Source organism: Nicotiana tabacum, chromosome 12 (assembly GCF_000715075.1).
Source record: "Nicotiana tabacum cultivar K326 chromosome 12, ASM71507v2, whole genome shotgun sequence".
In the NCBI taxonomy this organism is placed as follows: domain Eukaryota; kingdom Viridiplantae; phylum Streptophyta; class Magnoliopsida; order Solanales; family Solanaceae; genus Nicotiana; species Nicotiana tabacum.
The window spans coordinates 65,344,789-65,366,199 of NC_134091.1; the positions used below are offsets into that span (position 1 = coordinate 65,344,789).

At 43.2% G+C, this 21,411-nt stretch overlaps 7 non-coding genes across 7 annotated transcripts; all 7 read left to right on the forward strand.

Annotated features, from left to right (window-relative positions):
• Positions 1–511: 511 nt before the first annotated feature.
• On the forward strand, positions 512–630 carry LOC142167474 (5S ribosomal RNA). Its single transcript, XR_012697600.1, has one exon. It is a non-coding gene; the product is annotated as a 5S ribosomal RNA (ribosomal RNA).
• Positions 631–11,677: 11,047 nt separating this feature from the next.
• LOC142167471 (5S ribosomal RNA) lies at positions 11,678–11,796 on the forward strand. Its single transcript, XR_012697597.1, has one exon. It is a non-coding gene; the product is annotated as a 5S ribosomal RNA (ribosomal RNA).
• A 524-nt stretch (positions 11,797–12,320) lies between these two features.
• Positions 12,321–12,439, forward strand: LOC142167476 (5S ribosomal RNA). Its single transcript, XR_012697602.1, has one exon. It is a non-coding gene; the product is annotated as a 5S ribosomal RNA (ribosomal RNA).
• Positions 12,440–12,960: 521 nt separating this feature from the next.
• On the forward strand, positions 12,961–13,079 carry LOC142167469 (5S ribosomal RNA). Its single transcript, XR_012697595.1, has one exon. It is a non-coding gene; the product is annotated as a 5S ribosomal RNA (ribosomal RNA).
• A 522-nt stretch (positions 13,080–13,601) lies between these two features.
• Positions 13,602–13,720, forward strand: LOC142167473 (5S ribosomal RNA). The gene has a single exon (XR_012697599.1). It is a non-coding gene; the product is annotated as a 5S ribosomal RNA (ribosomal RNA).
• Positions 13,721–14,241: 521 nt separating this feature from the next.
• LOC142167479 (5S ribosomal RNA) lies at positions 14,242–14,360 on the forward strand. The gene has a single exon (XR_012697605.1). It is a non-coding gene; the product is annotated as a 5S ribosomal RNA (ribosomal RNA).
• Positions 14,361–14,881: 521 nt separating this feature from the next.
• On the forward strand, positions 14,882–15,000 carry LOC142167507 (5S ribosomal RNA). Its single transcript, XR_012697632.1, has one exon. It is a non-coding gene; the product is annotated as a 5S ribosomal RNA (ribosomal RNA).
• Positions 15,001–21,411: the final 6,411 nt, after the last annotated feature.

Here is a 21,411-nt window from a genome sequence, read left to right on the forward strand (position 1 = left end):
GGCAAAATTTGTATCTTCTTTTAATGTATCAGCGGTATGTCTAATAAATTTAAAAATGAGTTTTAAGCAGTGTAAACGAAATAGATATTTTTTTACACGAAATAACAATATTTTTAAAGCTAATAATTATGAAAAAAATCAAAAAAGAAATATATAGTAAATAAGGAAAATATTTACGGGCTTAACACCGTTGCACTTTACACGTCACTACGCCTTGGCCTCGAAGGCGACATCCGTAAAATGTCTAGTTGCGACGTCACCGTTCCATGCGGCCAAGTGTGATAGGCATGTAGCTAGGCTTTTACACGCCCTCTAATTGTGATTTTATCGTTGAGCGCGGCTTGATTTTATTGGTCAATGCCTTTGCCCACGAAAGATAGTTGAAATCAAAAGAGGATTTGCGTAAAACGGATAAATGAGCGTAAAGTTATGTCGTTTTAAGGTTTTACACCTTCGCACCTAAAGCGGAAGGAGGAAAGGTATTAAGAGAATTTAGAGTGCAAGGAATGTCGGATGCGATCATACCAGCACTAACGCACCGGATCCCATCATAACTCCGAAGCTAAGCATGCTTGGGCGAGAGTAGTACTAGGATGGGTGACCCCCTGGGAAGACCTCGTGTTGCTTCCCTCTTTTTAGGCAAAATTTGTATCTTACTTCTTTTAATGTATCAACGGTATGTCTAATAAATTCACAAATGAGTTTTAAGTAGTGCAAACAAAATAGATATTATTTTACATGAAATAACAATATTTTTAAAGCTAATAGTTATGAAAAAAATCAAAAAAGCAATATATAGTAAATAAGGAAAATATTTACTGGCTTAACAACGTTGCACTTGACACGTCACTATGCCTTGGCCTCGAAGGCGACATCCGTAAAACGTCTAGTTACGACGTCGCCGTTCCATGCGGCCTAGTGTGATAGGCATGTAGCTAGGCCTTACGGGCTCTCTAATTGTGATATTATCGTCGAGCGCATCTTGTTGTTGTTGGTCAATGCCTTTGCCCGCGAAAAATAGTTGAAATCAAAAGAGGAATTGCTGAAAAACGGATAAATGAGCGTAAAGTTATGTTGTCACGGCCAAAATTAACCCTCCGTAAGGTGTCGTGATGGCACCTAGTCTTTACGACTAGGTAAGCCTAATATTACGAAAAATATAAAGAGAAAATACAACATTCTTAAAGATCAACAGCATATTGTGAATAGCCAAGAGTAGTACCACTCGGCATATACAAAATAATTTTCCAAGACCTGGAATATCACTAAGTCACAAGCTACTATATTCTATGTAGTTCTATACAAAAGTCTGAAGATAATAAAGAAAGACTCTAGGCGAGGGAGTAGAAGGGGACTCCAAAGATCATCGGACGCAAGCAGTAGTACCTTGAAGACTCCTAAAATCAGCTGCACGCACTAACCCCGAGGCTTATAGCTCGCACCTGGATTTGCACATGAAAACATGTGCAGGGAAGGGCATGAGTACACCACAATGGTACTCCGTAAGTGCCAAGCCTAACCTCGGTCGAGTAGTGACGAGGTCAGGTCAAGGCCCTACCGGAGTAAATATAATAAATTAAATAGTAAAATATATAAGTAAAATTTACGGAAACACAGTTAAAGAAATTCTCGAAAACTTAACAGTTAAGGGAGCCCTCGGCTCAGAACAAGGTAAACACAGTGGGGAACCTCTCGGGATACTGTCCCGTAGTTCCAAATGAATATGCAGTACAGGGGAATCTCTCGGAATATGTCCGTAGTCCCAAAGTAAATATGCAGTGCCGGGGGATCTCCCGGAATACGTCCTTAGTCCCAAAGTATATATGCAGTGCTGGGGGATCTCCCGGAATACGTCCGTAGTCCCAAAGTAAATATGCAGTACAGGGGGATCTCCCGGAATATGTCCATAGTCCCAAAGTAAATATGCAACGCAAGATAAAATGACAGGTATGGCATCGAGTTATACAATTTATACCGGACACAGATAAGGAAAATAGGGACTTAACTAAGCATGGCGCACAGAATGTCAATTAGGCAGTTAAAACACATAAGCATGCTTCTCTAGTCTATGTTTAACAATTTAACATATTAGTGCAATTTAATAAGGAAAAACAGTTTATGATTTAGAAAGGAAAAACGGTATTTTTGCAATAATAGCCCGTGTACGTACTCGTCACCTCATGTACACGACGCCCACACATCAATTAATATCAAACACCTTAAGGGAAAAGTCCCCAACACAAGGTTAGGCAAGCCACTTACCTCGAGTCAAACTCAACTAATCGGTCACAATGCCTTTCCCACAAATATCCGGCTCTGAATGGCCCAGATCTAGCCAAAAGGAATTGCGTATCATAAATACAACAATAATAGACTCGTCTAATTAACGAAATCAACATTTAACGAAAATTCCGAAATTTAACTCAAAATAATACCCGTGCGGCCCACATCTCGGAATCGGGTAACACTCACAAAATACGAACACTCATTCACTCACAAGTCTAACCATATAAAAATTTCTCAAATCTGACCACAAATCCCCTTTCAAAACTCGAAATCTTTGTTGAAGAAGTTCTTCCACATTTTTTCCAATTTCAACCCCTAAATCCGAAAATTAAATGGTGAAATCAACCAGAGATTAGTGGAATATAAGCATAAAGGAGTTAGGAATCATTACCCAAAAACTTCCTCCGAAAATCTCTCCAAATTTTGCCTTCTACCGAGCTCTCAATAAAATATTTGTGTTATGAACTCAACCCTCATTTTTGAACCTTAAATTCTGCCCAGGTGCGTTCTTCTTCGGGAACGCGACACCGCGGTCGCGAACGCGATGAAAAATCTTCCACTTGCCTAAAATTCCTCCTTCGCGAAGGCGAGGGTACTCTCGCGAACGCGTACCTTCCACTGACGGCCCCCTTCGCGAACGCGGGAACGTCTTAGCGAACGCGTAGGCTTAATGCCCAAAGCTTCCTCTGCCCCGTTCCTCTACGCGAACGCGAGGACCATATCGCGAACGCGTAGGCTTAAGGTCCCACATGTTCACGAATGCGGGAACATCATCGCGAACATGAAGAATAACTTAGCTGCCTTTCCCAGATTCTCTACGCGATCGCGAGGCACCTTTCGCGAACGCGATGATGGATTTCTCTGCAATAAAACACCAGAAATTTGCTACTTCTCTAAGTCCAAAAATGACCCGTTGAGCATCTAAAACACACCTGAGGCCCCCGGGACCTCGACCAAACATACCAACCAATCCTAAAACACCATACGAACTTAGTCAAGCTCTCAAATCACATCAAACAATGCTAAAATCAGAAATCACCCTCCAATTCAAACTTAAAGAACTTGAAACTTCAAAATTCTACAACCGATGCCGAAACCTATCAAATCACGTCTGATTGACCTCAAATTTTGCGCACAAGTCATAATCAACATTACAGACCTACTCCAACTTCCCGAATTGGAAAACGACCCCGATATCAAAAAAATTCCACTACCGGCCCAAAACTCCAAAAATTTAACTTTCGCCATTTCAAGCCTAAATGAGTTACGGACCTCCAAAACACAATCTGGACACGCCCCTAAACCCAAATTCACCTAACGGAGCTAACGGAATGGACAAAATTCCATTCCGGAGTCGTGTTCACACAGTTCTGACTACGGTCCAAATACTAAGGCTTAAGCTCTCATTTAGGGACTAAGTGTCCCAAAACACTCCAAAACTCAAAACCAATCAATCCGGCAAGTCACAATAGCAGAAATAGATATGAGGAAAGCAATTAACAGGGGTTCGGGGCTCTAACTCTCAAAATGACCGACCGGGTCGTTGCATCCTCCCACTCTTAAAACAATCATTCGTCCTCGAACGATTATAAAGACATACCTCAAACCGTGAAAAGATGAGGGTATTGGCTGCGCATATCCTGCTCGGTCTCCTAAGTTGCCTCCTTGACCAGCTGACCCCTCCACTGCACCTTTAATGAAGCAATATTCTTTGACCTGAGCTTTCTAACCTGCCTGTCCAAAATGGCTACTGGCTCCTCAACATAAGATAGATCCTTGTCCAACTGGACTGAGCTGAAATCCAATAAATGAGTTGGATCACCGTGATAATTTCGGAGCATAGACACGTGGAATACCGGGTGGACTCCTGCTAGGCTAGGAGGCAAGACAAGCTCATAAGCAACCTCCCCAACTCGCTGCAATATCTAAAAAGGACCAATGAACCTCGAGCTCAGCTTGCCCTTCTTCCCGAACCTCATGAAGCCCTTCATAGGCGATACCCGAAGCAAGACCCGCTCACCAACCATAAATTCCAAGTCACAAACATTTCGGTCTGCATAACTCTTCTGCCTGGACTGGGCTGTGCAAAGTCTCTCTTGAATCACCTTCACCTTATCCAAGGCATCCTAGACTAAATCTGTACCCAACAATCAGGCCTTGCCCGGCTCAAACCATCCCACTGGGGACTGGAACCGCCTACCATACAAAGCCTCGTATGGTGCCATCTGAATATTGGACTGGTAACTGTTATTGTAAGCGAACTCTGTAAGTGGCAAGTATTGGTCTCATGACCCTCCGAACTACATCACACAGGCACGGAGCATATCCTCAAGAATCTGAATCGTGCGCTCGGACTGCCCGTCTGTCTGAGGGTGAAAGGCTGTGCTCAACTCCACCCTAGTACCCAACTCCTGTTGTACGGCTCTCCAAAACCGTGATGTGAACTGTGTACCTCTATCTGAAATGATGGATACTGGAATACCATGAAAGCGGACAATCTCTCTGATATAAATCTCAGCCAACCTCTCAGAAGAATAAGTGGTCAACACTGGAATAAAATGAGCTGACTTGGTCAGCCGATGCACGATCACCCAAATAGCATCGAACTTTCTCAAAGTCCGTGGAAGTCCAACTACAAAGTCCATGGTGATCCGCTCCCACTTCCACTCTGGGATCTCTAACCTATGAAGTAATCCACCCGGCCTCTGGTGCTTATATTTGACCTGCTGACAGTTGAGACACTTGGCCACAAACCTAACTATATCCTTCTTTATCCTCCTCCACCAATAGTGTTGTCTCATATCCTGCTACATCTTCACGGCACTAGGATGAATGGAGTATCGCGAACTGTGGGCCTCCTCGAGAATCAACTCCCGAATCCCATATACATTGGGCACACAGATCCGGCCATGCATCCTCATCACACTGTCATCACTAATAGTCACATCGCTGGCATCACCTCGTCGAACCCTGTCTTGAAGAACTAGAAGATGAGGATCATCATATTGGCGCTCCCTGATACGGTCATAAAGAGAAGACCGAGCAACCACACAAGCTAATACCCGGCTAGGCTCTGAAATATCTAATCTCACGAACTAACTGGCTAAGGCCTGAACATCCAAGGCTAAGGGCCTCTCAGCTGCCGGAAGATATTCCAAACTCCCCAAACTCTCTGCCCGGCGACTCAAGGTGTCGGCCACTACATTGGCCTTTCCCGGGTGGTACAATATAGTGATATCATAGTCTTTAAGTAGATCCAACCACCTCCGCTGACGCAAATTAAGGTCCTTCTGCCTGAACAAGTGCTGCAAACTCCGGTGATCAGTGTAAATCTCATAGGGAACACCGTACAAATAATGACACCAGATCTTCAGGGCGTGAACAATAGCTGCTAACGCGAGATCATGAATCGGATAATTCTTCTCATGCACCTTCAACTGTCTAGATGCGTAGGCAATAACCCTATTGACCTGCATCAATACTGCTCCAAGGCCAATCCTCAAGGCATCATAATAGACAGTGTAGGACCCCGAACCTGTAGGCAATACTAATATTGGAGCTGTAGTCAAATCTGTCTTGAGCTTTTGAAAGCTCTCCTCACACTCCTTGGTCCACCTGAACGGAGCACCCTTCTGGGTCAGCCTGGTCATAGGTGCTGCAATGGATGAAAATCCCCCCACAAAGTGACGGTAATACCCCGCCAAACCAAGGAAATTACGGATCTCCGTAGCTGAGGATGGTCTGGGCCAACTCTGCACTGCCTCCACCTTCTTCGGATACACCTTGATCCCATCACAAGACACTATGTGGCCCAAGAATGCCACTGAATCAAGCCAGAATTCAAACTTAGAAAATTTTGCATACAATATTTTCTCCCTCAAAGTTTGAAGCACGGTCCTCAGGTGCTGCTCATGATCTTCCCGAGACCGGGAATATACGAGGATGTCATCAATAAACACAATGACGAAGGAATCCAGATAAGGCCGGAACACACTGTTCATCAAATGTATAAAGGCTGCTGGGGCATTGGTCAGCCTAAATGACATGACAAGAAACTCATAGTGACCATATCTGGTCCTGAAAGTAGTCTTCGGGATGTCCAGCTCCCAAATCTTCAATTGATGATAGCCAGAACGCAAGTCAATCTTGGAAAACACCCTGGCACCCTGTAACTGATCAAATAAATCATCGATGCGAGGCAAAGGATACATGTTCTTCACTGTAACCTTGTTCAACTACCGATAATCAATACACATACGCATAGAACCATCCTTCTTCTTCACAAATAAGACCGGAGCACCCCAAGGTGATACACTGGGCCTGATGAAACCCTTATCAAGCAACTCCAGCAACTGCTCCTTCAACTCCTTCAACTCAAAAGGAGTCATACGGTAAGGAGGAATAGATATGGGTTGAGTGCCCGACAACAAATCAATGCCGAAATCAATATCTCTATCGGGCGGCATACCCGGAAGATTAGCTGGAAACACATCAGGGAAGTCCCTCACTACTGGGACTGACTCAACTATAGGGGTATCAATACTGACATCTCTCACATAGGCCAAATACGCATCACACCCCTTTTCAACCATTCGCTGAGCCTTAAGGAATGAAATGACCCTGCGGGGAGTATACTCTAAGGTACCTCTTCACTCTAATCTCGGCAATCCTGGCATAGCCAATAGCCAGCGTCACGGTCTTAGCATGAAAATCAAGAATAGCATAATGGGACGACAACCAATCCATGCCCAAGATAACATCAAAATCTACCATACTGAGTAATAACAAATCGGCTCTGGTCTCAAAACCACTACGAGCAATCAAACACGACCGATATACACGATCCACAATGAGCGAATCTCCCACGGGAGTAGATACATAAACATGGGAACTCAAAGAATCCCAAGATATCCCCAAATGTGGAGCAAAATAAGAAGACACATATAAATACGTAGAGCCTGGGTCAAATAATACTGATGCATCCCTATGACAGACAGGGACGATACCTATGATGACTGAATCTGAAGCAACGGCCTCTGAACGGGCTGGAAGGGCATAGTACTTGGCCTGGCCTCCCCCTCTAGGGCGACCTCTACCTCCCCGACCTCCGCCACGAGCTGCCTGAGAAGGTGGGGTGGTAGCTGGGGAGGGAAGAATGGCGGAGGGCTCAGTGGAGCACGTGGAGGTTGATAAGTCTATGGAGGTGCACCCCTCCTGGCTCTGGGGAAATCTCTATCCATGCGACGCGTGTCACCATACTCAAAACAACCCCTCAGAGGATGCGACGGCTGATACTGACTCGGACCTGGCCTGCTAGACTGCCCGGTAATAGAACTCGAGTAGGAGGCATACTGGATACTGGCGGTGCATAATAAGGCTCCTGAGGTCTAGGAGGAGCTGGAACACCGCTGGCTGCTGGAAGAGCTGAATGAACAGGGCGACTCACAAAACCCCTACCATAGCGTGCTGCTGGCGCACGAGCTCCTAAATAATGACCAGTCTCTCGAGACCTCTTGGCCTCTCTCACCTCTCTGTCCCGGGCAAACATGCCCTCCACTCTCCTGGAAATGCTCACTGCTTGTTGATAAGTGATGTCCATCTCCAACTCCCAGGCCATACTGGTCCGAATACTGGGGTGGAGTCCCTCAATAAAGCGACGAACTCTCTCTCTAACTGTAGCAACCAGAGCCGGTGCATGGCGAGCTAACTCGCTAAAACGGACTGCATACTCCGACACAGTCATAGCACCCTGATGCAGCTGCTCAAACTCTGCGCACCAAGCATCCTTGAGGCTCTGGGGAGCACACTCACGCAAGAATATCTCTAAAAACTGAGTCCAAGTGAGTGAGGTTTCCTCGTCTGGACTACTCAGCTCATAGGCACGCCACCACTGATATGTCGCTCCCCTCAGCTGGAAAGCGGTGAAAGAAACCCCACTCGTCTCCACAATGCCCATAGTGCAGAGAATACGATGACACTCCTCAAGAAAACCCAGAGCATCATCTAAATCTAGTCCGCTGAAAGTAGGTGGATGGTACTTCTTGTACCTCTCAAGTCTGAGCTGCTCTGCCTCAGAAGCAGCTACCCTAATCTCATGCTGAACCGGAGCCACTAGGGGCATAGGAATATACTCTGGGGCCTGATCAACCTGGACCCTCTGCTCAAGAGTGCGGGCTACGGGAGTCTGTGCCCCTCCCCCGGCTTGAGATGTAGCGGGAGCTATCGGAAATAGTCCAGCCTGAGCCAGAGTGCTGAACATGCTCATGAACTGAGCTAAAGTCTCCTACAGGGCTGGAGTAGCAATAGGGATCTCCGGTGCTGGCCCTCCAGCTGGAGCTGCTGGGGACTCCTCTGACGCAGCTCTCGCAGGTGCTCGGGCTGCACCGCGTGGTCATCCTCTACCCCGACCCCGGCCTCTGGCGGCTCTGACAGGGGACTCGGGTGCCTGATTGTCGGTCCTCCCGGTACGGGTCCTCACCATCTGTGAGAAAGAATAGAATAGAATCTTAGAATTCTTTATGTCAATAACTCGCACGACAAGGAAATCAAAGAAGTATGATTATTCTAAACAGTTACATAGCCTCCCGAAGATAAGTACGGACGTCTCTACACCGATCCGCGTGACTCTAATAAAACGGCTTGTGACTCAGGACTCCTATGAACCTAGTGCTCTGATACCAACTTGTCACGACCTAAATTAACCCTCCGTAAGGTGTTGTGATGACACCTAGTCTTTACTACTAGGTAAGCCTAATATTACGAAAAATATAAAGAAAATACAACATTCTTAAAGATCAACAGCATATTGTGAATAGCCAAGAGTAGTACCACTCGGCATATACAAAATAATTTCCCAAGACCCGGAATATCACTAAGTCACAAGCTGCTATAATCTATGTAGTTCTATAAAAAAAGTCTAAAGATAATCAGCAGCACGCAAGCAGATCTGCGGACCCCGAAGGGGACTTGAAGGGGACTACGAACCTTGAAGCCTCCTAAAATCAGCAGCACGCACTAACCCCGAGGCTGATAGCTTGCACCTAGATCTGCACACGAAAACAAGTGCAGGGAAGGGCATGAGTACACCACAGTGGTACCAAGTAAGTGCCAAGCCTAACCTCGGTCGAGTAGTGACGAGGTCAGGTCAAGGCCCTACCGGAGTAAAAATAATATATTAAACAGTAAAAGATATAAGTAAAATTTACAGTAACACATTTAAAGAAATTCTCAAAAATTTAACAGTTAAGGGAGCCCTCGGCTCAGAACAAGGTAAACACAGTGGGGAACCTCCCGGGATACCGTCCCGTAGTTCCAAATGAATATGCAGTACAGGGGGATCTCCCGGAATACGTCTGTAGTCCCAAAGTAAATATGCAGTATAGGGGGATCTCCCAGAATACGTCTCTAATCCCAAAGTAAATATGCAGCGCAAGATAAAATGGCAGGTATGGCATCGAGTTATACAGTTTATACCGGACACAGATAAGGAAAATAGGGACTTAACTAAGCATGGCGCACAGAATGTCAATTAGGCTGTTAAAACACGTAAGCATGCTTCTCTAGTCTAAGTTTAACAATTAAACATATTAATGCAATTTAATAAGGAAAAACAGTTTATGATTTAGAAAGGAAAACGGGGTTTTTGCAATAATAGCCCGTGTACGTACTCATCACCTCACGTACACGGCCCCCACACATCAATTAATATCAAACACCTTAAGGGAAAAGTCCCCAGCACAAGGTTAGGCAAGCCACTTACCTCGAGTCAAGCTCAACTAATCGGTCACAATACCTTTCTCACGAATATCCGGCTCTGAATGGCCCAAATCTAGCCAAAAGAAATTATGTATCATAAATACAACAATAATAGACTTATCTAATTAACGAAATCAACATTTAACGAAAATTCCGAAATTTAACTCAAAATAATGCTCGTGGGGCTCACATCTCGGAATCGGGTAACACTCACACAATACGAACACTCATTCACTCACGAGTCTAACCATATAAAAATTTCTCAAATCTGACCAGAAATCCCCTTTTAAAACTCAAAATCTTTGTTGAAGAAGTTCTTCCAAATTTTTCCCAATTTCAACCCCAAAATCTGAAATTAAATGATGAAATCAACCATAGATTAGTGGAATATAACCATAAAGGAGTTAGGAATCATTACCCAAAAACTTCCTCCGAAAATCTCTCCAAATTTCGCCTTCTACCGAGCTCTCAATCAAATATTTGTGTTATGAACTCAACCCTCATTTTGAACCTTAAATTCTGCCCAGGTGCGTTCTTCTTCGCGAACGCGACACCACGGTCGCGAACGCGATGAACAATCTTCCACTAGCCCAAAATTCTTCCTTCGCGAATGCGAGGGTACTCTCGTAAATGCGTACCTTCCACTGACGGGCCCCTTCGCGAACGCGGGAACCTCTTAGCGAATGCGTAGGCTTAATGCCCGAAGCTTCCTCTGCCCCGTTCCTCTACGCGAACGCGAGGACCATATCGCGAATGTGTAGGCTTAAGGTCCCACACCTTCGCGAACGCGAAGAACAACTTAGCTGCCTTTCCCAGATTCTCTACGCGATCGCGAGGCACCTCTCGCAAATGCGATGAAGGATTTCTCTGCAATAAAATACCAGAAATCTGCTACCTCTCTAAGTCCAAAAATGACCCGTTGAGCATCTGAAACACACCCGAGGCCCCCGGCACCTCGACCAAACATACCAACCAATCCTAAAGCACCATACGAACATAGTCGAGCTCTCAAATCACATCAAACAATGCTAAAATCACAAATCACCCTCCAATTCAAACTTAAAGAACTTGAAACTTCAAAATTCTACAACCGATGCCGAAATCTATCAAATCACGTCCGATTGACCTCAAATTTTGCGCACAAGTCATAATCAACATTACGGACCTACTTCAACTTCTTGAATTGGAAAACGACCCCGATATCAAAAAATTCCACTACCGGCCCAAAACTCCAAAAATTCAACTTTTGCCATTTCAAGCCTAAATGAGCTACGGACCTCCAAAACACAATTTGGACATGCCCGTAAACCCAAATTCACCTAACGGAAATAACGGAACCGACAAAATTCCATTCTGGAGTCGTATTCACACAGTTCCTACTACGGTCCAAATCCTAAGGTTTAAGCTCTCATTTAAGGACTAAGTGTCCCAAAACACTCCGAAACTCAAAACTAATCATTCCGGCAAGTCACAATAGCAGAAATAGATATGAGGAAAGAAGTTAACAGGGGTTCGGGGCTCTAACTCTCAAAACGACCGGTCGGGTCATTACATATGTCGTTTTAAGGTTTTACACCTTCGCACCTAAAGCGGAAGGAGGAAAGGTATTAAGAGAATTTAGAGTGTAAGGAATGTCGGATGCGATCATACCATTACTAACACACCGGATCCCATCAGAACTCCGAAGCTAAGCGTGCTAGGGCGAGAGTAGTACTAGGATGGGTGACCCCCTGGGAAGTCCTCATGTTGCATCCCTCTTTTTAGGAAAAATTTGTATCTTACTTCTTTTAATGTATCGGCGCTATGTCTAATAAATTCACAAATGAGTTTTAAGCAGTGTAAACGAAATAGATATTTTTTTACACGATATAATAATATTCTTAAAGTTAATAGTTATGGAAAAAAAATCAAAAAAGCAATATATAGTAAATAAGGAAAACATTTACGGTCTTAACACTGTTACACTTGACACGTCACTACGCCTTGGCCTCGAAGGCGACATCCGTAAAACGTCTAGTTGCGACTTCGCCGTTCCATGCGGCCTAGTGTGATAGGCATGTAGCTAGGCCTTACGGGCCCTCTAATTGTGATATTATCATCGAGCGCAGCTTGTTGTTGTTGGTCAATGCCTTTGCCCGTGAAAAATAGATGAAATCAAAAGAGAAATTGCGCAAACCGGATAAATGAGAGTAAAGTTATGTCGTTTTAAGGTTTTACACCTTCCCAGCTAAAGCGGAAGGAGGAAAGGTATTAAGAGAATTTAGAGTGCAAGGAATGTCGGATGCGATCATACCATCACTAACGCACCGGATCCCATCAGAACTCCGAAGCTAAGCGTGCTTGGGCGAGAGTAGTACTAGGATGGGCGACCCCCTGCGAAGTCCTCATATTGCATCCCTCTTTTTAGGCAAAATTTGTATCTTACTACTTTTAATGTATCGACGGTATGTCTAATAAATTTACAAATAAGTTTTAAGCAGTGTAAACGAAATAGATATTTTTTACATGAAATAAAAATATTTTTAAAGCTAATAGTTATGAAAAAAATAAAAAAATCAATATATAGTAAATAAGGAAAATATTTACGGGCTTAACACCGTTGCACTTGACACATCACTATGCCTTGGCCTCGAATGCAACATCCGTAAAACGTCTAGTTATGATGTCGTCATTCCGTGCGGCCTAGTGTGATAGGCATGTAGCTAGGCTTTCCAGGCCCTCTAATTCTGATATTATCGTCAAGCGCCGCTTGTTGTTATTGTTCAATGCCTTTGCCCACGAAAAATAGTTGAAATCAAAAGAGGAATTTCTCAAACCGGATAAATGGGAGTAAAGTTATGTCGTTTTAAGGTTTTACACCTTCGCACGTAAAACGGAAGGAGGAAAGGTATTAAGAGAATTTAGAGTGCAAGGAATGTCAGATGCGATCATACCAGCACTAACGCACCGGATCCCAACAGAACTCCGAAGCTAAGCATGCATGGGCGAGAGTAGTACTGGGATGGGTGACCCCCTGGGAAGTCCTCGTGTTGCATCCTTCTTTTTAGGCAAAATTTGTATCTTACTTCTTTTAATGTATTGGCGGTATGTCTAATAAACTCCCAAATGAGTTTTAAGCGGTGTAAACGAAATAGATGTTTTTTTACACGAAATAACAAAATTTTTAAAGCTAATAGTTATGAAAAAAATCAAAAAAGCAATACATAGTAAATAAGGAAAATATTTACGGGCTTAACACTGTTTCACTAGACATGTCACTATGCCTTGGCCTCAAAGGCGACATCCGTAAAACGTCTAGTTGCGACGTCGCCGTTCCATGCAGCCTATTGTGATAGGCAAGTTGCTAGGCCTTACGAGCCCTTTAATTGTGATATTATCGTCGAGTGCGACTTGTTGTTGTTGGTCAATGCCTTTACCCGCAAAAAATAGTGTAAATCAAAAGAGGAATTGCGTAAAACGTATAAATGAGTATAAAGTTATGTCATTATAAGGTTTTACACCTTCGCACTTAAAGCGGAAGGAGGAAAGGTATTAAGAGAATTTAGAGTGCAAGGAATGTCGGATGCGATCATACCAGCACTAACGCACCGGATGCCATCAGAACTACGAAGCTAAGCGTGCTTGGGCGAGAGTAGTACTAGGATGGGTGACCGCCTGGGAAGTCCTCGTGTTGCATCCCTCTTTTTAGGTAAAATTTGTATCTTACTTCTTTTAATGCATCGACGGTATGTCTAATAAATTCACAAATGAGTTTTAAGCAGTGTAAACGAAATAGATATTTTTTACACGAAATAACAATATTTTTAAAGCTAATAGTTATGAAAAAAATCAAAAAAGCAATATATAGTAAATAAGGAAAATATTTACGGGCTTATCACTGTTGCACTTGACACGTCACTACGCCTTGGCCTCGAAGGCGACATCCCTAAAACATCTAGCTGCGACGTCGTTGTTCCATGTGGCCTAGTGTGATAGGCATGTAGCTAGGCCTTACGGGGCCTCTAATTGTGATATTATCGTTGAGCGCGGCTTGTTGTTGTTGGTCAATACCTTTGGCCGCGAAAAATAGTTGAAATTAAAAGAGGAATTGCGTAAAACGGATAAATGAGCATAAAGTTATGTCGTTTTATGGTTTTACACCTTCGCACCTAAAGCGGAAGGAGGAAAGGTATTAAGAGAATTTAGAGTGCAAGGAATGTCGGATGTAATAATACCAGCACGAACGCACCAGATCCCATCAGAACTCCGAAGTTTAGCGTGCTTGGGCGCGAGTAGTACTAGGATGGGTGACCCCCTGGAAAGTCCTCGTGTTGCATCCCTCCTTTTAAGCAAACTTTGTATCTTACTTCTATTAATGTATCGGCGGTATGTCTAATAAATTCACAAATGAGTTTTAAGCAGTGTAAACGAAATAGATATTTTTTCCATGAAATAACAATATTTTTAAAGCTATTAGTTATGAAAAAAATCAAAAAAGCAATATATAGTAAATAAGGAAAATATTTACGGTCTTAGCAACGTTGCACTTGACACGTCACTATGCCTTGGCCTCGAAGGCGACATCCGTAAAACGTCTAGTTGCGACGTCGCCGTTCCATGCGGCCAAGTGTGATAGGCATGTAGCTAGGCCTTACGGGGCCTCTAATTGTGATATTATCGTTGAGCGCGGCTTGTTGTTGTTGGTCAATACCTTTGGCCGCGAAAAATAGTTGAAATTAAAAGAGGAATTGCGTAAAACGGATAAATGAGCGTAAAGTTATGTCGTTTTATGGTTTTACACCTTCGCACCTAAAGCGGAAGGAGGAAAGGTATTAAGAGAATTTAGAGTGCAAGGAATGTCGGATGCGATCATACCAGCACTAACGCACCGGATCCCATCATAACTCCGAAGTTTAGCGTGCTTGGGCGAGAATAGTACTAGGATGGGTGACCCCCAGGAAAGTCCTCGTGTTGCATCCCTCCTTTTAAGCAAAATTTATATCTTACTTCTTTTAATGTATCGGCGGTATGTCTAATAAATTCACAAATGAGTTTTAAGCAGTGTAAACGAAATAGATATTTGTTTCCACGAAATAACAATATTTTTGAAGCTAATAGTTATGAAAAAAAGCAATATATAGTAAATAAGGAAAATATTTACGGTCTTAACACCGTTGCACTTGACACGTCACTACGCCTTGGCCTCGAAGGCGACATCCGTAAAACGTCTAGTTGCGACGTCGCCGTTCCAAGCAGCCTAGTGTGATAGGCATGTAGCTAGGCCTTGCGGGGCCTCTAATTGTGATATTATCATCGAACGCGGCTTGTTGTTGTTGGTCAATGCCTTTTGTCACAACTCAATTTCACCTATAGGTCGTGATGGCGCTCAACACAACAGCTAGGCAAGCCAACTAATAAGTCAATGGTACATTGGTTACACTTTTATTCCAAGAAAATTATAAAATACCAACTTCTACCAATGTGTGTGCCAAGACCCGGTGTCACAAGTGCATGAGCATCTAGTAGATTATACAAAACTCCAAATACTGTCTGAAATGAAATAGACAGAATATAAATATAAGAAGAGACACTGGTAGCTGCAGAACGGCTCAGAAAGGCAGCTCATAACTATGCCTCGGGATGACGTGGGTATGTGATGATAGGTCCTCCACTAGTACCTGTCTCAGATCCTGCACAAAAAGTACATCAAGTATAGTATGAGTACATAAAAAACGTGTACCCAGTAAGTATCAAGCCTAATCTCGAAGTGGTAGAGACGAGATGGCCGACTTTGACACTCACTATAGGTCAATAATAATTGAAATAAAACTAGGATATTTAAATCAGCATGATTACAGAATTTACAATAATTTATTTAATCAGTGGAAATAATCAAATTCCTTCAAATGTAACAATTGTCAATATATTAATCAAATTCCTTCAATTCAAATAAATTCCAATTTGTCAATTAAATATCATTTACAGGAGTAACAATTAATTCCTAAACAAGCAAGAATAATAATTCATTAAATTCCAAGGATTTTCCAATTTATTAATTAGCTTCACAAGATGAAATAAATTATTAAAGTATCGTGTAATTATTATTATTAAGCATGATTTATGCCGAGGACGTACGGCCCGATCCAGAGTGTCGTGTACACTGCCGAGGGACGTGCGGTGCGATCCATAGATGCATCTATCTTGCCGAGGCGTTTGGCCCGCTCCACAAGAAAGGAGGACATTTTCTTATGTGCCTCCGGAAGGAGTGTATATTTATTATAAGATAAATTTGGGAGGAGAATAATTTCTTTTAACAATTAATTGATTTAAACAGACAATCAAGCCTATGAGATTTCCATCCTTTAATATCTTTATCTAACAATTCACAATATATTCATATAGATATCAATTAATATAAATAAATCAAAGAATACAATTTACACAAGTAAGGCATGCTTTGAGTCCTAAACTACCCGGACTTTAGCATTAATAGTAGCTACGCACGGTCACCTCGTGCGTACGTAGCCCCCCACAATTAGCAATAATTATTTAATTTTAATCACCTATGAGGTAATTTCCCCCTCACAAGATTAGACAAGAAACTTACCTCGTCTTCCTCCAATTTAATCCACTATAAGGCCTTTTTCACGATTATCCAACTCCGTCTGGCTCGAACCTAGCCAAAATAATTCGATAAAATCACTAAATATTATAGGAATCAATTCTATAAGAAAATACTACATTTTTAAGAAAAGATCCCGAAATTAATTAAACATTCGCCCGCAGGGCCCACATCTAGAAAATCCGGCAAAAGTTATGAAATCCGGTAACCCATTCAATTACGAGTCCAACCATACCAGTTTCACTCAAATCCTACTCCGAATCGATACCAAAATCTCAAATTTTCATTTCTATGCGATTTCTAAACTTTTCCAAATTTCAATCTCAAAATACTAATTAAATTGTGAAAACAATGATATACTTGTATATGTAGACCAAATCCGAGTTAGAATCACTTACCCCAATGTTTTTCCCTTGAAAATCTGCCAAAAGTCGTCTCTGCTCAAGCTCAAGTTCGTCAAAAATGGCAAATGGGACGAATGCCCTCTTTTTATAAAACTGCCCAGCAGCCTTCGGAACTGGTCCTCAAACTGGGCCTCGATCGCGGCTTCGATCACAGGCTCGAGCCTGGACCTCGGTCATGGCCTCGATCAGGGCATTGAGGTTGGGCCTTCGATCATAGCCTCAATTATGGCATCGAGCTTGAGCCTTCGATTCTGACCCTCGATCGTGGGTCTCAATCCTGGCCCTCGAGCCTTGCCTTCGATCATGGCCCTCGAGCTGGACCTTCGATCATGGCCCTCGAGTTGGACTTTCGATCATGGCTTCGATACACTAGCTTGAGCCTGTACCTTGTCAACCCTGGGCTCGATACCTGGGCTCGATATCTGGCTCGATATCTGGGCTCGATCACAGCCCAGAATGTCCAACAGAAGAGGAAAAATTGCAGCAGCTTTTTAACTCAAATTTTTGATCCGTTAACCATCCGAAACTCACACGAGGCCCTCGGGACCTAGTCCTAAAATATCATACGAACTTAGCTGAACCTCTAAATCACATCAAACAATGCTAAAACCATGAATCATACCCCAATTCAAGCTTAATGAAACTAAGAGTTTTCAACTTCTACATTCAATGTCGGAACCTATCAAATCAACTCCGATTGACCTCAAATTTTACACACAAGTCATAAATTACATACCGGAGCTATGAAAATTTTCGGAACTGGATTCCGACTCCGGTATCAAAAAGTCAACTCATCGGTCAAACTTCAAAACTTAAATTCTTGTTTTTATCCATTTCAAGCCTAATTTAACTACGGACTTCCAAATAAAATTCCGAATATGCTCCTAAGTCCAAAATCACCATACGGAGCTGTTGGAATCATCAAAATTCTATTCCGGGGTCGTTTTCTCAAAATGTTGACCGAAGTCAAACTTAGCCCTTTTAAGGCCAACTTAAGGAACCAAGTGTTCCGGTTTCACCCCAAATACTTCCAAATCCCGAACCAACCATCCCCGCAAGTCATAAATCATTACAAGCACCTATGAGAAATTTTATTTTAGGGAACGGGTTTCTAAAAGTTAAAATGATCGGTTGGGTCATTACATTCTCCACCTCTTAAACAAACGTTCGTCCTCGAACGGGTTTAGAATTGTACCTGAAGTGCTGAATAAGTCTGGATATCTGCTCCGCATGTTTTCCTCGGCCTCCCAAGTCGCTTCCTCGACTAGTTAGCCCCTCCACTGGACTTTTACTGCAAAACTCCTCTTGGATCTCAACTGGCGAACCTGTTTATCAACAATGGTAATTGGCTCCTCTTCATAACCCAAGCTATTATCTAGTTGAACTGTGCTGAAGTCTAACACATATGATAGGTCGGCATGATACTTCCGGAGCATAGATACGTGAAAAATCGGATGAACTCCCGATAGGCTGGGAGGCAATGCAAGCTCATAAGCAACCTCCCCAACTCGTTTCAACACCTCAAATGGGCCTATAAACCTTGGGCTCAACTTGCCCTTCTTCCCGAATCTCAAAATTCCCTTCATCGGCGAAACCTTCAAGAGAACTTTTTCACCTACCATAAATGATATATCACGCGCTTTCTGATCCGCGTAACTCTTTTGTCTGGACTGTGCTGTACGAAGTCGCTCCTGAATCAACTTTACCTTTTCCAAGGCATCCCTTACCAAATCAGTACCATATAACTTAGCCTCACCTGGCTCAAACCATCCTATAGGTGAACGACATCGCCGACCATATAAAGCCTCAAATGGAGTCATCTCGATGCTGGATTGGTAACTGTTATTATAAGCAAACTCGGCCAAAGGCAGGAAACGATCCCACTGACCTCCAAAGTCAATCACACATGCCCTAAGCATATCCTCCAAAATCTGAATTGTCCTCTCTGACTCTCCATCGGTCTGCGGATGAAAGGCTGTGCTGAGCTCTACACGGGTCCCCAACTCACTCTGTACTACTCTCTAGAAATGTGAAGTAAACTGGGGACCTCTATCTAATATGATGGAAATTGGCACACCGTGCAACCGAACTATCTCCTGAATGTAAATCTGAGCCAACCTCTCTGAAGTATACGTAGTCACAACAGGAATAAAATGTGCCGACTTAGTCAACCTGTCAACAATCACCCAAACTGCATCAAACTTCCTCAAGGTCCGCGGTAACCCAACTACAAAATCCATAGTAATTCGTTCCCATTTCCACTATGGTATGGTCATCTGCTGGAGTAGGCCACCTGGCCTCTGGTGCTCATATTTAACTTGCAGGCAATTTAGACACCGAGCTACATACTCAACTATGTCCTTTTTTATTCGTCGCCACCAATAATGTTGCCTCAAGTCACGATACATCTTAGTAGCACCTAGATGAATAGAATATCAAGAACTGTGTGCCTCTTCCAGGATCTTTTTCCTCAGTCCATCCACATTAGGAACACATAGACGATCCTGGAGTCGCAAAACACCATCCGCTTTAATAGTAACTTCCTTGGCACCACCTCATAGTACCGTTTCACGAAGAACCACCAGGTGTGGGTCATCATACTGGCGAGCCTTGATCTGCTCAAATAGTGAAGATTGGGCCACAACACATGCAAGAAGTCGGCTGGGCTCTGAAATATCCAGCCTCACAAGTCTGTTAGCCAAGGACTGAATATCCGAGGCTAATGGCCTTTCCTCTGCTGAAATGAAAGCCAAACTACCCATACTCTCTGCCTTTCTGCTCAAGGCATCTACAACCACATATGCTTTGCCCGGATGATACAGGATAGTAATATCGTAATCTTTTAGTAACTCCATCCATCTGCGCTGTCTCAAATTTAGGTCCCTCTGCTTGAACAAATGCTGCAAATTGTGATGATCAGTGTAAACTTCACAAGACACCCCATAAAGATAATGCCTCCAAATCTTAAGAGCGTGAACAATCGCAGCTAACTCCAAATCATGTACCGGATAATTCTTTTCGTGGGGCTTCAACTGACGTGAAGCATATGCAATAACTTGCCCTTCCTGCATCAATACACAACCCAAGCCAACGCGCGAAGTGTCGCAATACACTGTATACATCCCCGAACCGGAAGGCAACACTAACACTGGTGCTGTAGTCAATGATGTCTTGAGCTTCTGAAAGCTCACCTCACAATCATCAGACCATCGGAATGGAGCACCCTTCTGGGTTAATTTGGTCAAAGGTGCTGCAATAGATGAAAAACCTTCCACGAACCGACGATAATAACCTGCCAAACCCAGAAAACTCCTGATCTCCGTCGCCGAAGTGGGACAATGCCAATTCTGAACTGCCTCAATCTTTTTGGGATCAACTTTAATACATTCGCCCGATACAATATGTCCCAAAAATGCTACAGACTCTAGACAAAACTCACATTTAGAGAACTTAGCATATAGCTTTTGTTCCCGCAATGTCTGAAGCACTACTCTCATATGCTGCTCATGCTCCTCCTTACTACGTGAGTAAATCAAAATGTCATCAATGAAGACAATGACAAATGAGTCAATATATGGCCTGAATACCCTGTTCATCAGATCCATAAACGCTGTCGGGGCATTAGTTAAACCAAAAGACATTACCAGAAACTCATAATGACCATATCTAGTACGGAAAGCAGTCTTCGGAACATCCGAATCCCGAATCTTCAACTGATGGTACCCCGACCTCAAGTCGATCTTAGAGAATACCCTAGCACCCTGCAACTGGTCAAATAGATCATCAATACGCGGCAACGGGTACTTGTTCTTAATAGTGACTTTGTTCAATTGGCGATAATCAATACACATCCGCATTGTTCCATCCTTCTTTTTCACAAATAATACTGGTGCACCCCAAGGCGATACACTCGGTCTGACAAACCCTTTGGCTAGTAACTCTTCAAGCTGTTCTTTCAATTCTTTCAATTCTTTCGGAGCCATGCGATACGGTGGGATAGATATAGGCTGGGTATCTGAAGCCAAGTCAATACAGAAATCAATATCACGATCAGGTGGCATACCTGGAAGATCTGACGGAAATACATCGGGGAACTCCCGAACTACAGGCACTGAATCAATAGCCGGAGTCTCTGCAGTAGTATCCCGAACATAGGCTAGATAAGCCAAACAACCCTTCTCAACCATGTGTTGAGCCTTTATAAAAGAAATAACTCGATTAAATGAACTAACAGGCGAACCCTTCCACTCCAGCTTAGGCAATGCTGGAATAGCCAAGGTAACAGTCTTGGCATGACAATCTAGAATAGCATGATATGGAGATAACCAGTCCATACCCAGAATAATTTCAAAATCGGTCATCTCA